The sequence below is a fragment of the Puma concolor genome, chromosome A3, assembly GCF_028749965.1.
Source record: "Puma concolor isolate L17-30 chromosome A3, mPumCon1.1.hap2, whole genome shotgun sequence".
Lineage (NCBI taxonomy): Eukaryota > Metazoa > Chordata > Mammalia > Carnivora > Felidae > Puma > Puma concolor.
Genome location: NC_141669.1, coordinates 49,758,816 through 49,779,788, shown reverse-complemented (window position 1 = coordinate 49,779,788; position 20,973 = coordinate 49,758,816). Strand labels below are relative to the sequence as shown.

Below are 20,973 nucleotides of genomic sequence, written 5' to 3'. Positions count from 1 at the left end.
TGCAGTGATCACAGAGTTGGTGTCCAGAATTCTGGAAGGTTTGCACTGAACTGGAGCATGAACTGGCTCAAAAAAATCTAACTGGAGTCACAAAAAGAAGTGCAGCTGGTTTTGATGTCCTTCTCTCTCAATTATTTTATGTTTATTTATTTATTTTTCTGATGAAATCTGGATAATAACTACATTTATTATTAAACTTTAAGCCATCTCTCCCAGGGAATTATAAGAATCTTAAGGGGGACAAGAACATATTTCTATGGTCATTATAGCTGCTAAAATTAACACTTGGCATTTCTAGACCCATTGCTTGAGGCAAACTGCAATACCAAATGCTTCTTAGATAAAAAGAGAGTTGTGGTATGCCTTGTTTGTTCTGAATGCATTATTTTATTTTAAGGTTTTTCTCATATTTTGGCTCTTGTGGACAGCTATACTTATTTGCCGGAGAAAATAGAGTGTGAGAGTTACCCTGACCCCTCACAATACATATGTGCTTAAGGTCAAGTTATTCTATAAATAAAATATTTTCCTTTAATAATGTATTCATATTGCAGTAAGAGGCACATACAGATGCTTATTCACAAAGATACCTCCTTCTGACATGGTTTCTGTAATAGCCAGGCATTCCCATTCTCTCTAAAGGCCTTGATGTTCTGGCCAAAAGGTTTTTCATTCAGGGCTCTCCCTGGATGGTATCCAATAACTCCATTTTTCTCAAAATATATGAATAGCCACTATATCCCAGGAGGTTTGGGAGAAGATATTTGGTTTCCAGAATTGTTCCAAATTTAGCCCAAGTGGTGGAGTTGTGTTCTCAATCTGCATTCACCGATTCCTTAGACATAATGCTCTCAGGTTAAACTCAAAGTATGTATTTTTGTTTGTTTAACTAAGTTGATTTCTACTTTTCTTGTTTCAAATAAAATGGAAATAGAAAGTCAGTACACAGACAAATAAGTGGAAATAATATACTTATGATAAGATGATATCATCCTATGTAGAAGACCCAAATTCTATTGCACATTTCTGGAATCCAGGGATAAAAGGCAAACAGTAAATATTACCCTACTTATTATCAGGAAGTAGGAGGTATACTAGTTTCCCAATAGAGAGAAAATTTTTCTGGCAGTAAATTCCAAAAGAAATTCATAAGCAGAGATTAAGGAATATTATGTGACATTGGGGATAGATGGATTAATGATACTACCTTCCTCCTCAGGGATATGCAAAGACTAAATGAAGCAAAACATGCTAAGCCCTTAGAATTGTGAGTGGCACATAGTGAACTCAAACATTAACTGTTATCCTAATCATGATTATATAAAAATTATATATAAATTACATAGTAAAAACATTGATAATATTCACAGTGACTTTTATAGCAAATGCAGAAGTGTATTTCATTTAATTGTTTATTGGAACAACTCTAGCCAAGAGCATGACATTAACACAACTCAATGAAGGTGGCCAACAGGAGCCACAGCTAATGTGGTCCAAGTGTGGGGCTGTCTGGTGTCCTCACTGGATCAAAGGACAGAACAGAGGAGAACTGGAGAAATGGTTGGATTGCACACCTCCTAGACCAGTAGTCCTCAGATATGATTCTTAGTCATCTGGTAAACCATGAGGATCCTTTAGATGATCAGGGAATGAATCCAAAAAACCCAAGTTCTTATAGGCAAATGGCAGGCAATTCCATAGACTTTTAGTAAGTTGTTTACTAATAACTACTAGGTGTATTATTGAGGGTTACTAAAATTTGGTACTCCAGAAATTCACATTAATACTGTGCTAGAATTTCCTGAGGATTCTAATTCAGCATTCTGCCAATAAGTCTGATTACTCCACAGTGCCTGACAATGCTGCAAAGACCAGAGAATGGGATGGCTTGTTATCTGTTTATCATTAACAGTATCCCAAGTTTATGGGATGGCAACTGAATGCAACTCTTCTTGATTCTTAAAGTATTAATTTCTTTTCTGAGGGTTGTTTGGTTAACCCTACAATGTGTTATGATTTACATTTGCATCAAAGTATTGCTAAAGTTAATGCCTGTATGATTCCCTCGAAATGTGCTTGTGTTATCCTCATGGTTCTTTGTCTATTGGAGTAGCTTTCTCTGACTAAGTGAGAGTCACAAAGGTTTGAGAGCAACTGCCTTAGATTCTCTTACCTGGATGTCTCACAGTCAGCTGGACTATCACTCACTGCATGTTGCTCTGGAAACCAGCAAGGACAGGGTAAGGTTGACTCCCTAATGTATATTTATTTATTTATTCAGTAGATCTTTATTGAGTTAACCTATGTAATCTAAAATCAGCCCGTTGTGCCGATACTGTACTGGGTATACGTTGTATGATAAAATGAACTTGAGCTCCTCATAGGACCTACAGTCTAACAGTGATACAAAGTTAAAAATATAATACAAATAATTTATACTTGCAAATGGGGATTGTGCCATGAAGAAAAATAACAGGATGGTATGAGAGAAAATAATGATGGGGTCTGTTTGAGGGGGAGATCTATTAATGTCAGAGGTTGGAGAAACATTTCCAAAGAAGTAGCATTTAATCAGAGATTTGAAGGATCAAGGGGTGTTGGCCAAGCAAAGAATGAAGAACAGTTCATTAAGAGAATGACTGGAAACCAGGTAAAATCCTTTCTAGAGCTCACTTATCTGTCCTTAGGCTTCATAATCATGGACAGAAATGATTTATGTGGCAAGATGATCTTTGCATAGTTATAATGCTTTTTCAAAACTTGACCATTATTCTTCTTCCAAATTAAACTGGGTAAAGCTGGTTCTGATCTATCTTGCTTGAAATTTATAGTTAGGTATTATATTCAGATTTTAGATTGTGTGCATACTCATATATTGTTACCTTTTGACAAGGGTCATACCTTGGAATTCTCATAAACTAGATAATGACTAACATTGTAACTTACAGTAATTCTGGCAACAGAAGGGTTAAGTAGAGTGGGGCATGGTTTAGAGACTAAATACAACCCTGGTTATTAGAACTAGGGCCTAAAGTCAGAATAAATGACTAAGTTCAAGTTCAAGTTGAGTTGCCTCAGAACTGAATTAAGATCTATTAAATTTCACAAAAGGTCAAGAATAGCTTCAGAGCTACCTTGGTCAAATAGCCCTCCTGGGAGAGTGGAGCCATCTGAGGACATAGAATTATACAGGTTGTCATGTACACCAGTACAATCTTCTTGGAAAGACTTCTTTCTTCCATTCTTGATGGCGAGTTTCACATGGGGACTTAAAAGGGTACATGTCCCCAGGCTGGTGTTTCCCAAAGCCTGGTCCCGGAAACACATGTTTCAGAATCAGCTGTAGTTTTGGAGGCACCCCTCCAGAACAACTGAAACAGAGTTTCTGGATAGTCTGCAATGACTATTTGAAATCTTCTATATGCTCCGCCAACCATTAGTTTGTAGCCCTGTTCCCCAACTTCCTGCCCCATTACCAGTGATGACCCTGCTTTCTGTTTCTTAGAGAAAATTGAAGCAATCAGCTAGAGGAATTTTTTTGATATCCTGCTTTCAGATCTCCTAACCTACCCTCACCTTTTGTCTCCCATCTTCCACCTGTGCTCTCTGCATGCCAACACCCTCCTGCTTTCCCAGACATTGTTTGCTACCTGTTTTCTCTTCTCTCTCCTATGCATTCAAGTGCTCCTCAAAAGGATCATTCTTGTCGGCATTGAATTATGTCCAAGTCTCTTCTATTAAACAACAAATACAAATCAAAAATACCTTCCGTGGTCCCACATTCCCTCTAGTTACCACCATCTCTCCCTTTCCTTCTAAACTAGCCTTTAGGTCTGGGTCTTTATTTCTTCATCAAACATTTCTTCCTCAGCTCACTGTGATCTGTTCATCTCAGGACCCCACTCAAACAATTCTTGCTATGGCCACCACTGATCTTTTCAACTAAACCCTCTGGGCATTTTCCATGTCCCCTCTTCCTCAATTTGTTAGCAGCATTCAACATCACAGAATACTTTCCTTGAAACATTCTCTTTCATTGTTGGCTTCCTAGACACCACATTGCCCTGTTGTTGTTTTCTCTTTCTCAGCACAATGTGACTCCTCTTCTCCCCAGCTATTAAATGTTGCAGTTGATTACCTGATACTACCATACTTGGCAAGCTATACATGTTCATGGCATCAACTGTCATCTATAATTGACCTGGAAATCAATGTCCTCAGCCCAGTCTTCTCCTGAGCTCCAAATCTGCATGTCCAGCAGTTTGCTGGTTATCTCCTTTGCTCTCTCTAAGTTACCTCATAATCAACATGTTTAAGATCAAACTCATAATATTTCTGCCTCTCCTCTCTCCCCAAGTTGATATCCCAGTGTTCCCTGTTTCAGTAAATGGCACTAACATTCAACTAATCACATGAGTAAGAATCACCAAATTCACCCTCGAGACCTCGAGACCACCCTCGAGACCTCCGTAACCAGTGAAGTCCATCAACAAATAAATATTTCTCATACAGACTACAGGGGATTTCTCAAATCCGTCCCCTTCTGTCCATCTCCTCTTATTTGAACTATAGAAATGGCCTCCTAATTGGTCTTGCCGTGGCTAGAGTGGTCTTCCAAAAGCAGATTGATCCTGTCACCTCAAATCTTTTGCTGACTTGCTTTGCTCTAAGACTGAAGGCCATAATGCTTATCAAGGCCCATAAGGGTGCCCAAAGTCCTCTGCCTCCTTCTCTTCCAGCCTTGCCTCCCACTATGTCTCCTCCTTCTTCCAGCCAGGCTCATTGGTCTTGTGCTTTCAGTCCCTCAAATATGCTGTAATCCCTCCCATCACAGACCTTTCTCCAAGCCATTCATGTGCTTGATGAATACTCTTTCTCTCCTCTTTGTCTGGGTTACTCTTACTCCCCATGGCCTCACTTTCTCAGAGAACACTCCCCTGCTCTTAGATGCTGGGTCCAGTTCCTTCGTAACAGAACCTTTCTTTCTCTAATAGCTCTTATCTCAGTTTTTAATTATGCCCTTCTTCATGGGATTATTTGATCAGCATGTCTTTCCATTAGCCTGAAAGCTGCTTGCCAGTAGGATCCATGCCTTTTTTCACTCTCATTGCCTTCCTGGTGCCCAGTACAGGGCCTGGTGTATTGTGGGAGTTCCAAGAATGAAAGGATGAGGAACTAGGCATGGCCAGACCTGAAGGAAGCTTCATATTGCTTTTCACAAGGACCATCAGAGATTATTTCTCGAATACCAAAGCACCAATGTGGCTTCTTTAGAGATTACTTATCATCTGAGAGGGAACATTTCTAGGAATTCAGTAAATGTTTGTTGAAAGGGTGAGTTTCGGGGAAGCTTGCTATTAGCCCTGCCCTGATTATGTAGCCAAGAAAGGGCATCCAGAGATCCTATATTCCCGCTCTCAATCACACACCAGGTGCTCCCTCTGCATTCACAATGTCTAGGGGCACATCACATTGTCTATTATCTGAAAAGGGATAAAATTGGAGATAGTTATGGTTTATAGTCTCTTTACTTGTTGTAAAAAGAAAATATATCCAACTTCTGCTGCTTTTGTCTTAGTTACATATCAACTCCCCCCCACCCACACTCGCTCACTGTGCACATAAAAAATGTTGCTCTGACCTGTAGACTCCTTCCTTTGCTTGGATATGAATCTGGGTTGAACATAAGGGGAAAGTTGTAAATAATTGAAAAAAATCATAAAATTGGAATGAGTGTTGGGGCTGTATAAAAATAAATTGCGTTCCCATAAAATGCTCTGGGAATTGTTTTAGATTTCAGGGAAAACAGCTCCATCCTGAGCTGGATACAGTTCAACACTGGGGCCTCCCAGAAGTTGGCAGCTATGGCACATGTCTAGAAATATGGGAAGTAAAAATTCTGTACTTTAATTCTGATTTTGCAAACTTGCCTGAAAGAAGACCAGAACAGAGGCGGGAGGTAGGTGGAGGATAGTAAGCTACTCTGTGTTGGAGGGATAGTTTTAGAATGCTAGAAGGAAACACTGGGAATGGGGGCTCAGACAGGGCAAAGGTGAAAAGTGGGTTGAGTTGTAACCCCCTCTTACATCTCCACCCTTTGTCCCTCTCCCTTCTGTGGCACTGACCCTGGAGTCTTTCTCTCAACTGCCTTCTTTGTCCTAGTTCTTTGAGAGTCTACTTTGACTAAGTGAGGCAAGACTGTGTGTTAAGACCCCCTCCATTCACTTGCTTATAATTCATCCTTTCCTGTCAAAACCCTCTCTCACTGACTTTACAGTCTGTTTTCTGTTTAGGTTTTGCCTTGCCCAGTGGTTCCATGACCACCTGCATCACAATAACTGACATGTTTTTAAAATGCAGATCTACTAAGTCAGGATCTCTGGGAATGAAGCTAGGAATCTAGCTCTTGATAAACTCCCTAAGTGACATTTTATGCCCCTTAGGGTTTAAAACAATTGACTTGGTCCCTCCAGTTTCCAACTTCCTACTTCCTTTACTTGGGTATTGAATTCACCTTTCTTTCATGACTCAGCAATCCTGTGGACAATGATCTGGTTCAGGCTGTCCCCAGGACACCCTCCCTTTGTGCACCATTTTCACAGCCAGTCCAGTGATCCCCACCCCTCCATCCAATACCTAGCTGATAGAGAGTCTGGCCTGATAGAACATAGATTTTTAAGTTGTTAGTTGTAAACATAAGATAATTGTCCTTCCCAGTGACATTTATCTTTCTAAAAGAAGGCTTTATCCTCCAGAGAAATGTATAACTAGGAAATTCTGTGCACCCAAGGCTAAATGTGCCAAGATTAATTACAGGTGGAAATCTTTGATAAGCAGTCTTCAAATCAGAGTTAGAACCTGGCCACATACCACACATAATTGTAAGAATGACTACAGAGAATATGAGGACAATTTACCCTTTGGAATGTTTTCCTGATGATTTAATGAGACTATGGAAGTTTGCTGCTCCTAGAAACAACATCTCTTGATTAGCGCTTTGGCGGTGTGTTTGGGGTATTCCTTCCAGCCAGGGCTGTGGCACCTTTAAAAGTAGGAGAGAGGCCTAGGAATGCAGTGAATGAAAGACAGCAGAGGTCTTGCTCAAGACTGTGGGCTTTGTAATTGGGCAGCTCTGAGAGTCGGTCCTGGCAATGGGATCTCAAACAAGTCACTCTTTATGCCCCATTGTTCTCCTATTAAGACCAATGATAATATTTTATTTTATTTTATTTTTTATTTTTTAAAATTTACATCCAAATTAGCATATAATGCAACAATTATTTCAGGAGTAGATTACTTAGTGCCCCTTACCCGTTTAGCCCATCCACCCTCCCACAACCCCTCCAGTAACCCTCAGTTTGTTCTCCATATTTATGAGTCTCTTATGTTTTGTTCCCCTCCCTGTTTTTATATTATTTTCTTTCCCTTCCCTTATGTTCATCTGTTTTGTCTCTTAAAGTCCTCATATGAGTGAAATCATATGATTTTTGTCTTTCTCTGACTAATTTCACTTAATACCCTCCAGTTCCATCCACATAGCTGCAAATGGCAAGATTTCATTCTTTTTGATTGTCAAGTAATACTCCATTGAATATATATACCACATCTTCTTTATCCATTCATCCATCAATGGACATTTGGGATCTTTCCATACGTTGCTATTGTTGATAGTGCTGCTATAAACATGGGGGTGCATGTGTCCTTTTGAAACAGCACACTTGTATCCTGTGGATAAATGCCTATTAGTGCAATTGCTGGGTCATAGAGTAGTTCCATTTTTAGTTTTTTGAAGAACTTCCATACTGTTTTCCAGAGTGGTTGTGCCAGTTTGCATTCCCACCAACCATGCAAAATAGATCCTTTTTCTCCACATCCTCGCCAACATCTGTTGTTCCCTGAGTTGTTAATGTTAGCCATTCTGACAGGTATAAGGTGGTATCTCATTGCGGTTTTGATTTGTATTTCCCTGATGGTGAGTAATGTTGAGCATTTTTTCGTGTGTCGGTTGGCCATCTGGATGTCTTCTTTGAAGAAGTGTCTATTAATGTCTTTGCTCATTTCTTCACTGGATTATTTGTTTTTTGGGTGTTGAGTTTGATAAATTCTTTATTGATTTTGGATTCTAACCCTTTATCTGAAATGTCATTTGCAAATATCTTCTCCCATTCTGTCAGTTGCCTTTTAGTTTTGCTGATTGTTTCCTTTGCTGTGCAGAAGCTTTTTATTTTGATGAGGTCCCAGTAGTTCATTTTTGCTTTTGTTTCCCTTGCCTCTGGAGACGTGTTGAGTAAGAAGTTGCTGCAGCCAATGTCAAAGAGGTTTTTGCCTGCTTTCTCCTCGAGGGTTTTGATGGCTTCCTGTCTTACATTTGGGTCTTTCATCCATTTTGAGTTTATTTTTGTGTATGGTGTAAGAAAGTGGTCCGGGTTCATTTTTCTGCATGTCGCTATCCAGTTTTCCCAGCACCACTTGCTGAAGAGACTGTCTTTATTCTATTGGATATTCTTTCCTGCTTTGTCAAAGATTAGTTGGACATACGTTTGTGGGTCCATTTCTGGGCTCTCTATTCTGTTCCAATGATCTGAGTGTCTGTTCTTGCACCAGTACCATACTGTCTTGATGATTACAGCTTTGTAGTATAGCTTGAAGTCTGGGATTGTGATGCTTCCTGCTTTGGTTTTCTTTTTCAAGATTTCTTTGGCTATTTGGGGTATTTTCTGGTTCCATACAAATTCCAGGATTATTTATTCTAGCTCTGTGAAGAATGCTTGTGTTATTTTGATATGGATTGCGTTGAATATGTAGATTGCTTTGGGTACTATTGACATTTTAACAATATTTGTTCTTCCTATCCAGAAGCATGGAATCTTTTTTCATATTTTGAGTCTTCTTCAATTTCTTTCATAAGCTTTCTATAGTTTTCAGTGTATAGATTTTTCACCTCTTTGGTTAGATTTATTCCTAGGTATTTTATGGTTTTTGGTGCAATTGTAAATGGGATCGATTCCTTGATTTCTCTTTCTGTTGCTTCATTGTTGGTATATAGGAATGCAACCGATTTCTGTGCATTGGTTTTATATCCTGCAACTTTGCTGAATTCATGAATCAATTCTAGCAGTTTTTTGGTGGAATCTTTTGGGTTTTCCATATAGAGTATCATGTCATCTGTGAAGAGTGAAAATTTGACCTCCTCCTGGCAGATTTGGATGCCTTTTATTTCTTTGTGTTGTCTGATTGCAGAGGCTAAGACTTCCAACACTCTGTTGAATAACAGTGGTGACAGTGGACATCCCTGTCTTGTTCCTGACCTTAGGGGGAATGTTCTCAGTTTTTCCCCATTGAGGATGATATTAGCATTGGAATGTTCATATATGGCTTTTATGATCTCGATGTATGCTCCTTCTATCCCTACTTTCTTGAGGGTTTTGATTAAGAAAGCATGCTGTATTTTGTCAAATGCTTTCTCTGCACCTATTGAGAGGATCATATGGTTCTTGTTCTTTCTTTTATTGATGTGGTGAATCACGTGAATTGTTTTGCAGATATTGAACCAGCCCTGCATTCCAGGTATAAATCCCACTTGGTCATGGTGAATAATTTTTTTACTGTATTGTTGGATCCAGTTGGCTCATATCTTGTTGAGGATTTTTGTATCCACATTCACCAGGGAAATTGGTCTATAGTTCTTTTTAGTGGGGTCTCTCTCTAGTTTTGGAATTAAAGTAATGCTGGCTTCCTAGAAAGAGTTTGGAAGTTTTCCTTCCATTTCTATTTTTTTGGAACAGCTTCAAGATTTTAGGTGTTAACTCTTCCTTAAATGTTTGGTAGAATTCCCCTGGAAAGCCATCTGGCCCTGGACTCTTGTTTTTTTGGGGAGATTTTTGATTACTAATTTGATTTTCTTACTGGTTATGAGTCTGTTCAAACTTTCTATTTATTCCTCTTTCAGTTTTAGTAGTGTATATATGTTTCTAGGAATTTGTCCATTTCTTCCAGATTGCCCATTTTATTGGCGTATAATTGCTCATAATATTCTCTTATTACTGTTTGTATTTCTTTTTTTTTTTTTAAATTTTTTTTTTCAACATTTATTTATTTTTGCGACAGAGAGAGACAGAGCATGAACGGGGGAGGGGCAGAGAAAGAGGGAGACACAGAATTGGAAACAGGCTCCAGGCTCTGAGCCATCAGCCCAGAGCCTGACGCGGGGCTCGAACTCGCGGACGGCAAGATCGTGACCTGGCTGAAGTCGGATGCTTAACCGACTGCGCCACCCAGGCGCCCCTACTGTTTGTATTTCTGCTGTGTTGGTTGTGATCTCTTCTCTTTCATTCTTGATTTTATTTATTTGGGTCCTTTCCTTTTTCTTTTTGGTCAAACTGGCTAGTGGTTTATCAATTTTGTTAATTCTCTCAAAGAACCAGCTTCTGGTTTCATTGATCTGTTCTACTGTTTTTTTGTTTGTTTGTTTGTTTCGACAGCATTAATTTCTGCTGTAATCTTTATTATTTCCTGTCTTCTGCTGGTGTTGGGTTTTATTTGCTGTTCTTTTTCAACTCTTTAAGGTGTAAGGTTAGGTTGTGTATCTGAGACCTTCCTTCTTTAGGAAGGCCTGGATTGCTATATACTTTCCTCTTATGACTGCCTTTCCTGCGTCCCAGAGGTTTTGGGTTGTGGTGCTCTCATTTTCATTGGCTTCCATGAATTTTTTAATTTCCTCTTTAACTTCTTGGTTAGCCCATTCATTCTTTAGTAGGATTTTCTTCAGTCTCCAAGTATTTGTTACCTTTCCAAATTTTGGTCTTGTGGTCGAGTTTGAGTTTCATAGCGTCGTAGTCTCAAAATATGCACAGTATGATCTTGATCTTTTTGCACTTGTTGAAGGCTGATTTGTGTCCCAGTATGTGGTGTATTCTGGAGAACGTTCCATGTGCACTGGAGAAGAATGTAGATTCTGCTGCTTTAGGATGAAATGTTCTGAATATATCTGTTAAGTCCATCTGGTCCAGTGTGTCATTCAAAGCCATTGTTTCCTTGTTGATTTTTTGATCAGATGATCTGTGCATTGCTGTGAGTGGGGTGTTGTGGTCTCCTACTATTACGGTATTACTATTGATGAGTTTCTTTATGTTTGTGATTAATTGATTTATATATTTGGGTGCTTACACATTTGGCACATAAATGTTTACAATTGTTAGGTCTTCTTGGTGGATAGACCCCTTGATTATGATATAATGCCCCTCTACATCTCTTGATACAGTCTTTATTGTAACATCTAGATTTTCTGATATAAGTATGGCTACTCCGGCTTTCTTTTGTTGACCATTAGCATGATAGATGGTTCTCTATCCCCTTATTTTCAATCTGAAGGTGTCTTTAGGTCTAAAGTGGGTCTCTTGTAAACAGCATATAGATGGATCTTGTTTTCTTATCCATTCTGTTACCCTGTGTCTTTTGATTGGAGCATTGAACCCATTGATGTTTAGAGTGAGTTCTGAAAGCTAATAGTCCTTTCTAGTCTTTGTTTCTTTGGGTCTTTATTTACCTGTTTTTGTTTGTTTGTTTGTTTTTTCATCTTTTCTTCCCTCAGAAAGTCTCCCTTAAACTTTCTTGCAGGGCTGGTTAGTGGTCACAAACTCCTTTAATTTTTGTTTGTCTGGGAAACTTGATCTCTCCTTCTATTTTGAATGACAGTATTGCTAGATAAAGAATTCTTGGCTGCATATTTTTCTGATTCAGCACATTGAATATATCCTGCTACTCCTTTCTGGCCCACCAAGTTTCTGTGGCTAGGTCTGCTGCAAACCTGATCTGTCTTCCCTTGTAGGTTAAGGCCTTTTTTTCCCTTGCTACTTCATGATTCTCTCCTTGCCTGAGTATTTTGTGACTTTGAGTATGATATGCCTTGTTGATGGTTGATTTTTGTTGAAACTAATGGGGGTCCTCTGTGCTTCCTGGATTTTGATGTCTGTGTCTTTCCCCAGGTTAGGAACATTTTCTGCTATGATTTACTCACATAACCCTTCTACCCCTATTTCTTTCTCTTCCTTTTCTGGGACCCCTATGATTCTGATGTTGTTCCTTTTTAATGAGTCCCTGATTTCTCTAATTCTCAAATCATGCTCTTTTGCCTTAATCTCCCTCTTTTTTTCTGATTCATTATTCTCCGTAAGTTTGTCTACTATATCACTGATTCTCTGTTCTGCCTCATCCATCCTTGTTGCTGTGGCATCTATTCATGATGGCAGCTCAATTATGCCATTTTTTATTTCATCCTGACTAGTTTTTACTTCTTTTATCTCTGCCGAAAAGGAGTCTAATCTCTTCGACTCCAGCTAGTATTCTTATTATCATGATTCTAAATTCTGGTTCAGACATCTTGCTTGTATCTGTGTTGATTAAATCCCTGGCTGTTGTTTCTTCGTGCTCTTTCTTTTAGGGTGAATTCCTTCCTTTCATCATTTTGAAGGGAGAAAAGGAATTAATGATGTAGAAAAAATTAAAAAAAAATTAAAAAATATTAAAATTAAAAAATTAAACACACACACACAAATCCAATAAATGATGGTAGATTCTAGGTGTGTTTTGGCCTGGGTGTTGAAAGTGGTTTTATAGATTAGAGAAAAAAGAGGGGAAAGGAAATCATTTGAGAATTTGAAAAAATGAGTACACTGAAGTAGACTAAAATGAAATGGTGGGAGTTAGAATTTGAAAAAATTAACACAAAAGTAAAAAATATAGTAGAAAAAAATTAAGGAAAATATTTTTAATAAAAAATTAAAAATAAAAATGAATTTTTTCCATTCTCATATTCAAGAAAAAGAGAAAAAGAAAAGAAACGAAAAAGAGAAAAAAGAGGGAAAAATAAGGAAATCGTTTGAAAATTTGAAAAAGTGAATATAGTGTAGTCGACTAAAATAAAATGATAGAAATAAAATAGAATTTGAAAAAATTTTACATAAGAGGAAAAAATGTAGTAATAAAATGAAAGAAATATATTTTTAATAGAAATTGAAAGTAAAAGTGAAACTTTTCTCTTTATTCAGGAAAAAGAAAAGAAATGAAAAAGAAAAAATAAAAAGAGAAAAAAGGAAATCATTTGAAAAATTTGAAAAAGTGAATACACTGAAGTACACTAAGATGAAATGATGAAAGTAAAATAGAATTTGAAAAAAATTTACACAAAAGTAAAAAAGTATAGTAAAAAAATAAAGAAAAATATTTTTAATAAAAATTGTAAATAAAAATGAATTTTTTCTCTTTTTGTATTCAAGAAAAAAAAAGAAGTGTAAAAGAGAAAAAAAAGAAAATTGAATAGATGGACCTGCTAACAGATTGAAGTAGGACTGAAATTGATTTGTTTTCCCCTAGAAGTCAGTCTATGTAGTGCTTTATAGTCCATAAACTAAGCTGGCGGTGAGAGTTGTGTTCTTGAAGAGAGAGGTTGGCCCAATTGGGTGGGGCTCAGTGTAACAGCTCCATTCTCCACTAGATGGCGCTGCTGGCCTACTGGGGTGGAGTGATGTGGTGGTCGTAGTTTCGTATGTGCATGTGCGGGAGAGGTGAAAATGGCGTCACCCTACCCAGTCTCTAGTATCAGAACTCTGTTCTCCCTGATCAGCAATCACGCACCAATCCTCTGTCTTCAGCTTTCGTTCACTCCCCACTTTTTCACTGTCTGTGATCAAGCCCCAGGCAGTACCTCTCTCTCGAGTTTTGTCTCAGATGTGGATGTTTTCCCTGGCCCCTTACTTCTGAAGGACTGTGCCTTTGACCTGTTCCACTCCTCTGTGGGAGGGTCTCATGGAGCAATGACTGAATATCGCCTGCACCCAGGAACACCCACTGGACCCTGCTGTTGCCGGTGCTCCGAGACTGCAGCTAGGTGCCAGCCTGCCCCAGAAAAACTTCGTAAGACAGTGTAGCAGCATTTCAGGGATTATGGAAAATCACAACACACATCTGGCACCAGGATTCACCCTTAATGACCTTGCCCCAGCACTAGTGAATGTGGCCACCTTCTGGGGTCTGCTGGGACCAGGTGGCTTCAACAGTCTCTACCAAGTGCCCTTCCAGCAGTGGAACCGCTTTTCTCTGTGTGGCCCAAGAACCTCCCGGACCCCACTCTGTGCCTGGGTATTCACCTTCCCACCAGAGCACCTCCAGGTGTGGAACTGCGGAGTTGCAGACTTTGCACTCCCCTTGTTTACAGTCTTAATGGAATTTAAACCCTCTCCTTTCTCCTTTCTCCCTTTTTTAGTTTAGTCCCTGCGGCTGTGTCCAATTTTCCACTTTCTCTCCAACTGCTTTTGGGGAGGGGTGCTTTTCCCGTATTCTCCCCCACCCAGTCTCCATCCTCTCCCCTCCCACAAAAACACCTCCCTTCCTGCGGCTTCTCGCTCCCCAAGTTCACCTCTCCATTCCGCGTACCTGCTGAATTCTGTGGTTCAGGTTGTTCAGATTGTTGTGTTCATCCTCAGATCAGTTTTCTAGGTGTGCAGGATGGTTTAGTGTTGGTCTGGCTGCATTTCATTGACGTGAGACACACAAAAAACTTCCATGCTGTTCCACCATTGTGGCTCCTCCCCAAGCCAATGATAATATTGATTTCATGGCATGTGAAGATGAAATCTGATAATGCACATGAAATACTTGGCACAAGAGATCCGGAGTGTAAATCTTGTTATCACTGTTATCATCTTTATTATTACATTTGAGTTGGGAGAGGGGAGGAAGGAATTCTTCTGTTCTGCTTTTCAAACCTTCAAACTTTTCTAGAGCGCACATTTCTGCTTTCACTCACATGTCCTTTTCCTTTATCAAACAAAGACCTTGGGGATATCATATTCCATTCCCCTTCGCCTGCACCATGTTGTAAACAGATGCAATACAGGTAACATGAACACCCAGGGCCAAAGAGTTCCAAGCTTTAGGGGGATATATAGAAAAAGGCAAGGGCTGGTCACTCATCCTGGCTTCAGGATAGCTGGGAGTAATTTTATGCTGGTGTAAAAGCTCAATGTCATCTTTTTTTTGAAAAATTAGCTGACAGAATCATGTCTTTTTCAGGCCATGGGACCATGAAGCCACTGCAGTAAGAGAAGTCTTCCAGAACTTGCAGAGTAGGGTGTGGGTCTTCCCATTCTGCCTACTCTGGTCATCCTTTTGAGGACTTATTCTCAGTCCCTTAGGAGACATGAGACCAAATTCTGTGCTGGAAATCTACAAAAAGATCCATGACAGTCATCTGGTAGGGGTAAGAAGTTGCTGGGGCTTGATGCTTCTGAGCCAAGGCATCCAGTTCCAAATCCAAGGCCAGTGTAGATTGAAGCCAAGAGTGGTCCTGATAACGTAAAGCATCCGATGCAAAATAAATGCTTCTTGTCCCATAGATATTGCCCTACATAAGCACCTAAGCCTGCCCAGCCAAACTTGGTATCATCAGCAACATGAGAAGCAGAGAACCTTACTGTTTCTTAAAGAGAGGGCCTTGCATGGCATCTATAGGTGGGCTGCTGGGAGACTGTGCCCTACAGTCTGCATATCTCTGGGTGGTGGGCATAGCCATACATTGATTTTCAGCCTACCAGTATGACAAGTCCCACTGGAACACTAGGACCATCATGAGGCATCTGGGAATTGGCAGAATATACACCATGATTAGGAATGTGGGATAGTCAGATAAGAGGTGGGGTGGTGAGGAAAAAGGCATAAGGAATCCATTGTGGATCCCCACCATTGGCTTGCATGGTCAGACTGAGAGTTGTCCTGGTGGAAACAGAAGCACATGTGACTATATGTCCATAATGATAAGTCCCTATTTCTAGGCCCCATGTATTCTTTATTTTATTTTATTTTATTTTATTTTATTTTATTTTATTTTATTTTATTTTTTAAAATTTATATCCAAGTCAGCATATAGTGCAACAATAATTTGAAGAGTAGATTCCTTAATGCCCCTTACCCATTTAGCCCATCCCCCCTTCCACAACCCCTCCAGTAACCCTTTGTTCTCCATACTTAAAAGTCTCTTATGTCTTGTCTCTCTCCCTGTTTTTATATTTGCTTCCCTTCCCTTATGTTCATCTGTTTTGTATGTTACATTCTTCATATGAGTGAAATCATGATATTTGTCTTTCTCTGACTAATTTCGCTTAGCATAATACCCTCTAGTTCCATCCATGTAGTTGTAAATGGCAAGATTTCATTCTTTTTGATTGCCAAGTAATACTACATTGTATATATATATACCACATCTTCTTTATGCATTCACCCATCAATGGACATTTGGGCTCTTTCCATACTTTGGCTATTGTTGATAGTGGTTCTATAAACATTGGGGTGCATGTGCCCTTTTGAAACAGCACACCTGTATCCTGTGGATAAATGCCTAGTAGTGCAATTGCTGGGTCATAGGGTAGTTCTACTTTTAATTTTTTGAGGAACCTCCATACTGTTTTCCAGAGTGGCTGCACCTGCTTGCATTCCCACCAACAGTGCAAAAGAGATCCTTTTTCTCCACATTTTTGCCAACATTTGTTGTTGCCTGAATCGTTAATGTTAGCCATTCTGACAAGTGTGAGGTGGTATCTCATTGTGGTTTTGATTTGTATTTCCCTGATGATGAGTGATGTTGAGCATTTTTTCATGTATTGGTCGGCCATCTGGATGTCTTCTTTAGAGAAGTGTCTATTCATGTCTTTTGCCCATTTCTTCACTGGATTATTTGTTTTTTGGGTGTTGAGTTTGATAAGTTCTGTATAGATTTTGGATACTAACCCTTTATCTGATATGTTGTTTGCAAATAACATATTCTTCTCCCATTCCATTGGTTGCCTTTTAGTTTTGCTGATTGTTTCCTTAGATGTGCAGAAGATTTTTATTTTCATGAGGTCCCAGTAGTTCACTTTTGCTTTTGTTTTCCTTGCCTCTGGAGATGTGTTGAGTAAGAAGTTGCTGCAGCCAATGTCAAAGAGGTTTCTGCCTGCTTTCTCCTCAAGGGATTTGATGGCTTCCTGTCTTACATTTGGGTCTTTCATCCGTTTTGAGTTTATTTTTGTGTATGGTATAAGAAAGTGGTCCAGGTTCATTTTTTTGCATGTCGCTGTCCAGTTTTCCCAGCACCACTTGCTGAAGAGACTGTCTTTATTCCATTGGATATTCTTTCCTGCTTTGTCAAAGATTAGTTGGCCATACCTTTGTGGGTCCATTTCTGGGTTCTCTATGCTGTTCCATTGATCTGAGTGTCTGGTTTTATGCCAGTACCATACTGTATTGATGATTACAGCTTTGTAATACAGCTTGAAGTCCGGGATTGTGATCAGGCCCCATGTATTCTAATGTGTGTCTTGCTTTCTTCAAACACATAACCAAAATGATGCCCAGGCACAGGAAAATCATGCTCATGGTATTGACTCCTAGGCTACTTCAAAGTGAGCTCCCTACTAGCTGGCAGGAATATACATAAAAGCATATAACCTTAGTGTTGGGTACTTCATTCATTTGAATCCTTAACCTGTGAATTTTTTTTGACAATTATTTATTTTTGAGACAGAGAGAGACAGAGCATGAACAGGGGAGGGTCAGAAAGAGAGGGAGACACAGAATCCGAAACAGGCTCCGGACTCTGAGCTGTCAGCACAGAGCCCAATGTGGGGCTTGAACTCATGTACTGCAAGATCATGACCTGAGCTGAAGTCAGACACTTAACCGACTGAGCCACCCATGTGCCCCTACCTGTGCATTTTTAATAGGGTCCTTTAGAGGGCAGCAGAGACAGTCCTATGGCACCCATGAGGAACCTGACCAGAGGTGGGGCTAGAGGTGGGGCTAGAGGTGGTGGTAGTCACATTCCACTGGGATTGCTGAGGGACTGGCGTTTGATTTAGGAGGATTTGAAATTAACAGTAGAAAGGAGGATGTGGCTGATAAGGGAGTGGAACTTCATGACATTAAAAACTTGGGGAGGTTTGAAAGTGAGTCATTGCAATGGGCAAACATTTCCTATGAGTGATTATGTCTGCTTTGCCATGGAGGAATATCCTAGGCTTAGGACTTTGTGATCTTTTAGTGACATTTAGTGAGGTATGGCATCGAGTGTGCTTTCTACCGTCTCTGCTTTCACATTCCTCCCACTGGGCTATATAGTGAACATCTGTCTATTCCTCTGGACTTGAGGGCAGAGACCAAGTGCTACAGAAATTTATATTCCCAAATCCCCCCAGCAGGGCACCTGCTATATCATGGGTGCCAGGGAAATGTTTAGTGGATGAGGTTGAATTATCAGCTGCCAAATCTTGATAGGTATAAAATAAACTGAAAATGTCTTCTTCCCTTTTTGAGAAAGTGTTTGTATTGTCCGCAAATTTCTAAGGCCAAAACAGAACGATGATCATAATCATCCTTCACAGCATCTCTTTTTGACCATCTGGACCAATCAGGTGGCTGCCATCTTTAAGAAATAGTTATTGCCCCTAGGACCCTTCTGCCAAAACAAGTACCCCTCCAGGTGGTGGTTAAGGAACAAGAGGACAATGAGCATGGATCAGCGAGGACAAACCAAGTCCAGAAAGAACTTTGTGGGCAGTGAGCATGCACTGCCTTGCCCTTCTTCCTCCACTCTGTTTGGTGGTCTCTTCATGCACTGATGTTCTCCAAATCCTTACACTGGCATGGTTAAGAGTTGATGGCACAGGAACCTGGCAGCCCTCTGGAGATTGCCGTTCTTCCCTCCCAGCCTGGAGGCTGGATCTGTTATGTCAGCTGCTTCTTTTAAGTATAGGGGCTAATTCAGGAGTTCTGTTCTGAGAGCATCTCAATTAAGGAAAGTGGGTGAGGGGGAGGTGGGGTTAGGGGATAAAGGGAAAGTGTGGGTGGGTGGGTACATGGACTGGGCAAGGGGGGATGTGGGGAGATGGGAAAGGGAAGTTGTTAGGGATGGTCGTTCTCACTATCACACCAAATCCTCTTTATTGATGAGCACACCAGGAAGGCGTCCCAAGTAGTGGCATTAAAACCTAGAGATTTCATCGTGGTTTGTGAATTCGAGCCCCACTTCGGGCTCTGTCCTGACAGCTGGGAGCCTGGAACCTGCTTCGGATTCTGTGTCTCCCTCTCTCTCTGCCCCTCCCCTGCTCGTGCTCTCTCTCTCTCAAAAATAAATAAACATTAAAAAAAATTAAAAAAACAAACCTCAAAATTTCAGCAGGGAGAGTGTCAGGTGAGGGCTTCCAGGGATGGGAACAATGTTGGAGTAAAGCATGGAGAACAAAAGGAAACTGGAAATAAACAGAGGCAGAAAAAGGGAAAGGACACAGGTGCATGCAGTTCAGAGGATCTGGGTCTGAATCTGCATGAACATCTCTGGAGCTGGTGTGACATATGCTGCTAACATGCCATGGGAGAGTGACAGGGCAGGGGCAGCTGCCCATCAAGCTCATGTCAGTGCTGATACCTGTTAGGCACTTGCTTCTAATCAGCAGTGTGTTCTCCTTCCTAGCTTTGCTGCTTGAGAGGGAGGCCAGGATCAAAAGTCACTACTGCTTTATGTTGAACGCAGTGCTTGTGAGATATGCCCTTCCAGGGCCTCATTCTCCTTCCTCCCTGTTTTCCTGAACTGCATACATGTAAAGGAGGGTGTCTCAGGACACTATGGGGGGGGGGTCAGGAAAGCAGTTTCTATAGCCAGATGCTCCCCTCACCTTTGAAGATGAATGAGGGGAACATGCCTGGAGTGTCCCCACCTGGCCCACCTCTGCCTGGGGTCTTGACTGAAATCCCCCCTAAGGTTCCAGAGCTAAGGAGATCTCAGATGCACTTGCATCTCACATACACTTGCACTCTGGCAGCCCCTGGGGGTGTATCACTATAGGCAGCTGTGGCTCCAAAAGCTAAGCGTCTGCGATGTGTATGTGGGCCACATGTGCCCACACAGGACTAGATGAAACGTCTTTGCCTTTCCACGGGAAAATCTGTACTCCATAGCTGGTGTGATCTGTTTGCCCATAACTCAGGTTAGTCCTTCCTCACCTAACAAATACTCGTCTTCCCAGGGAGAAGTGTCAGCACACCCCTTAATCATGAATTTGGTGTTTTACTGCCACGGACATCTTTAATGATGTTCTAACAGCTTTAACTCATCTGGGCATCTGGGGTGAATTATGATTTTGTTCCAAAGCGGTTTCCAGTTTCCAGGAGCTGCTCTGATTCTCCAGGGCAGCCTATACCTGTCACTGTGCTCTGAAGGTCTCAAGGCTGCTCATCCCTGTCCTATAAACACTATCATTTTTCTCCTTCTCTGTAGAATGGAGGGTGACTGATTCCTCTTGACAAGATTCAGGTTTTGCACCTCTTATTACACACATGCACACAAACACGCACTGGCGATGTGTTATGTATGACTTGTAGAAATCTTGAGGTGGTTTGTGTATCCCTGGAAGCTTCTACAAGAATATCAGTTTAAGGTGCTTTGGTTTAAATGGAAACATTCTTATTATTTGCATCTGATACTGCATATGCATATGCAGTTGGACAGTTGGGTAACTGTCCATATTCTCCTCAAAAGTCGCTCTTTCAATACCTTTACAACCTTTGTGTCATTGCAAGTCCACTGACAGCTCTCCCCGCTCTTTTGAGGGAGGTGCCTGAGAGGTGAGGTGGTACAAGGTGGCCCCAGGAAGTAGGAGGCAGGTTGCCAGGGTTCGCAGACATTACCATTAAGGTTTCGAATTCTGCCAATTATTTCCTGACATGTGTTTTTAAAGACAGGGGGCTGGACCAAAGCTCTGGTGGCAGTCACGGGGGTCCCAGCTCTCATGTCCCTTCAAGAGAGAACTGGGGTTGGGGAGAATCATCTGGTAGCCTCCAGCTGCAGTGCCTCAGATGCAGCCCACTCTCTCCCAGGAGAGTTCCCAGTGACAACGTGTGGCAGGGGTGCCAGACCTGGCCATTTATGCCATCGGCAACTTTTTTTTT

The 20,973-nt window shown here is 40.7% G+C and overlaps 1 protein-coding gene across 3 annotated transcripts in view; it reads left to right on the top strand.

Moving 5' to 3' along the window:
- Window positions 1–20,973, top strand: part of POLE4 (DNA polymerase epsilon 4, accessory subunit) — a 267,669-nt gene that overhangs the window by 83,422 nt on the left and 163,274 nt on the right. The gene's annotated exons all lie outside the window — the stretch shown is intronic.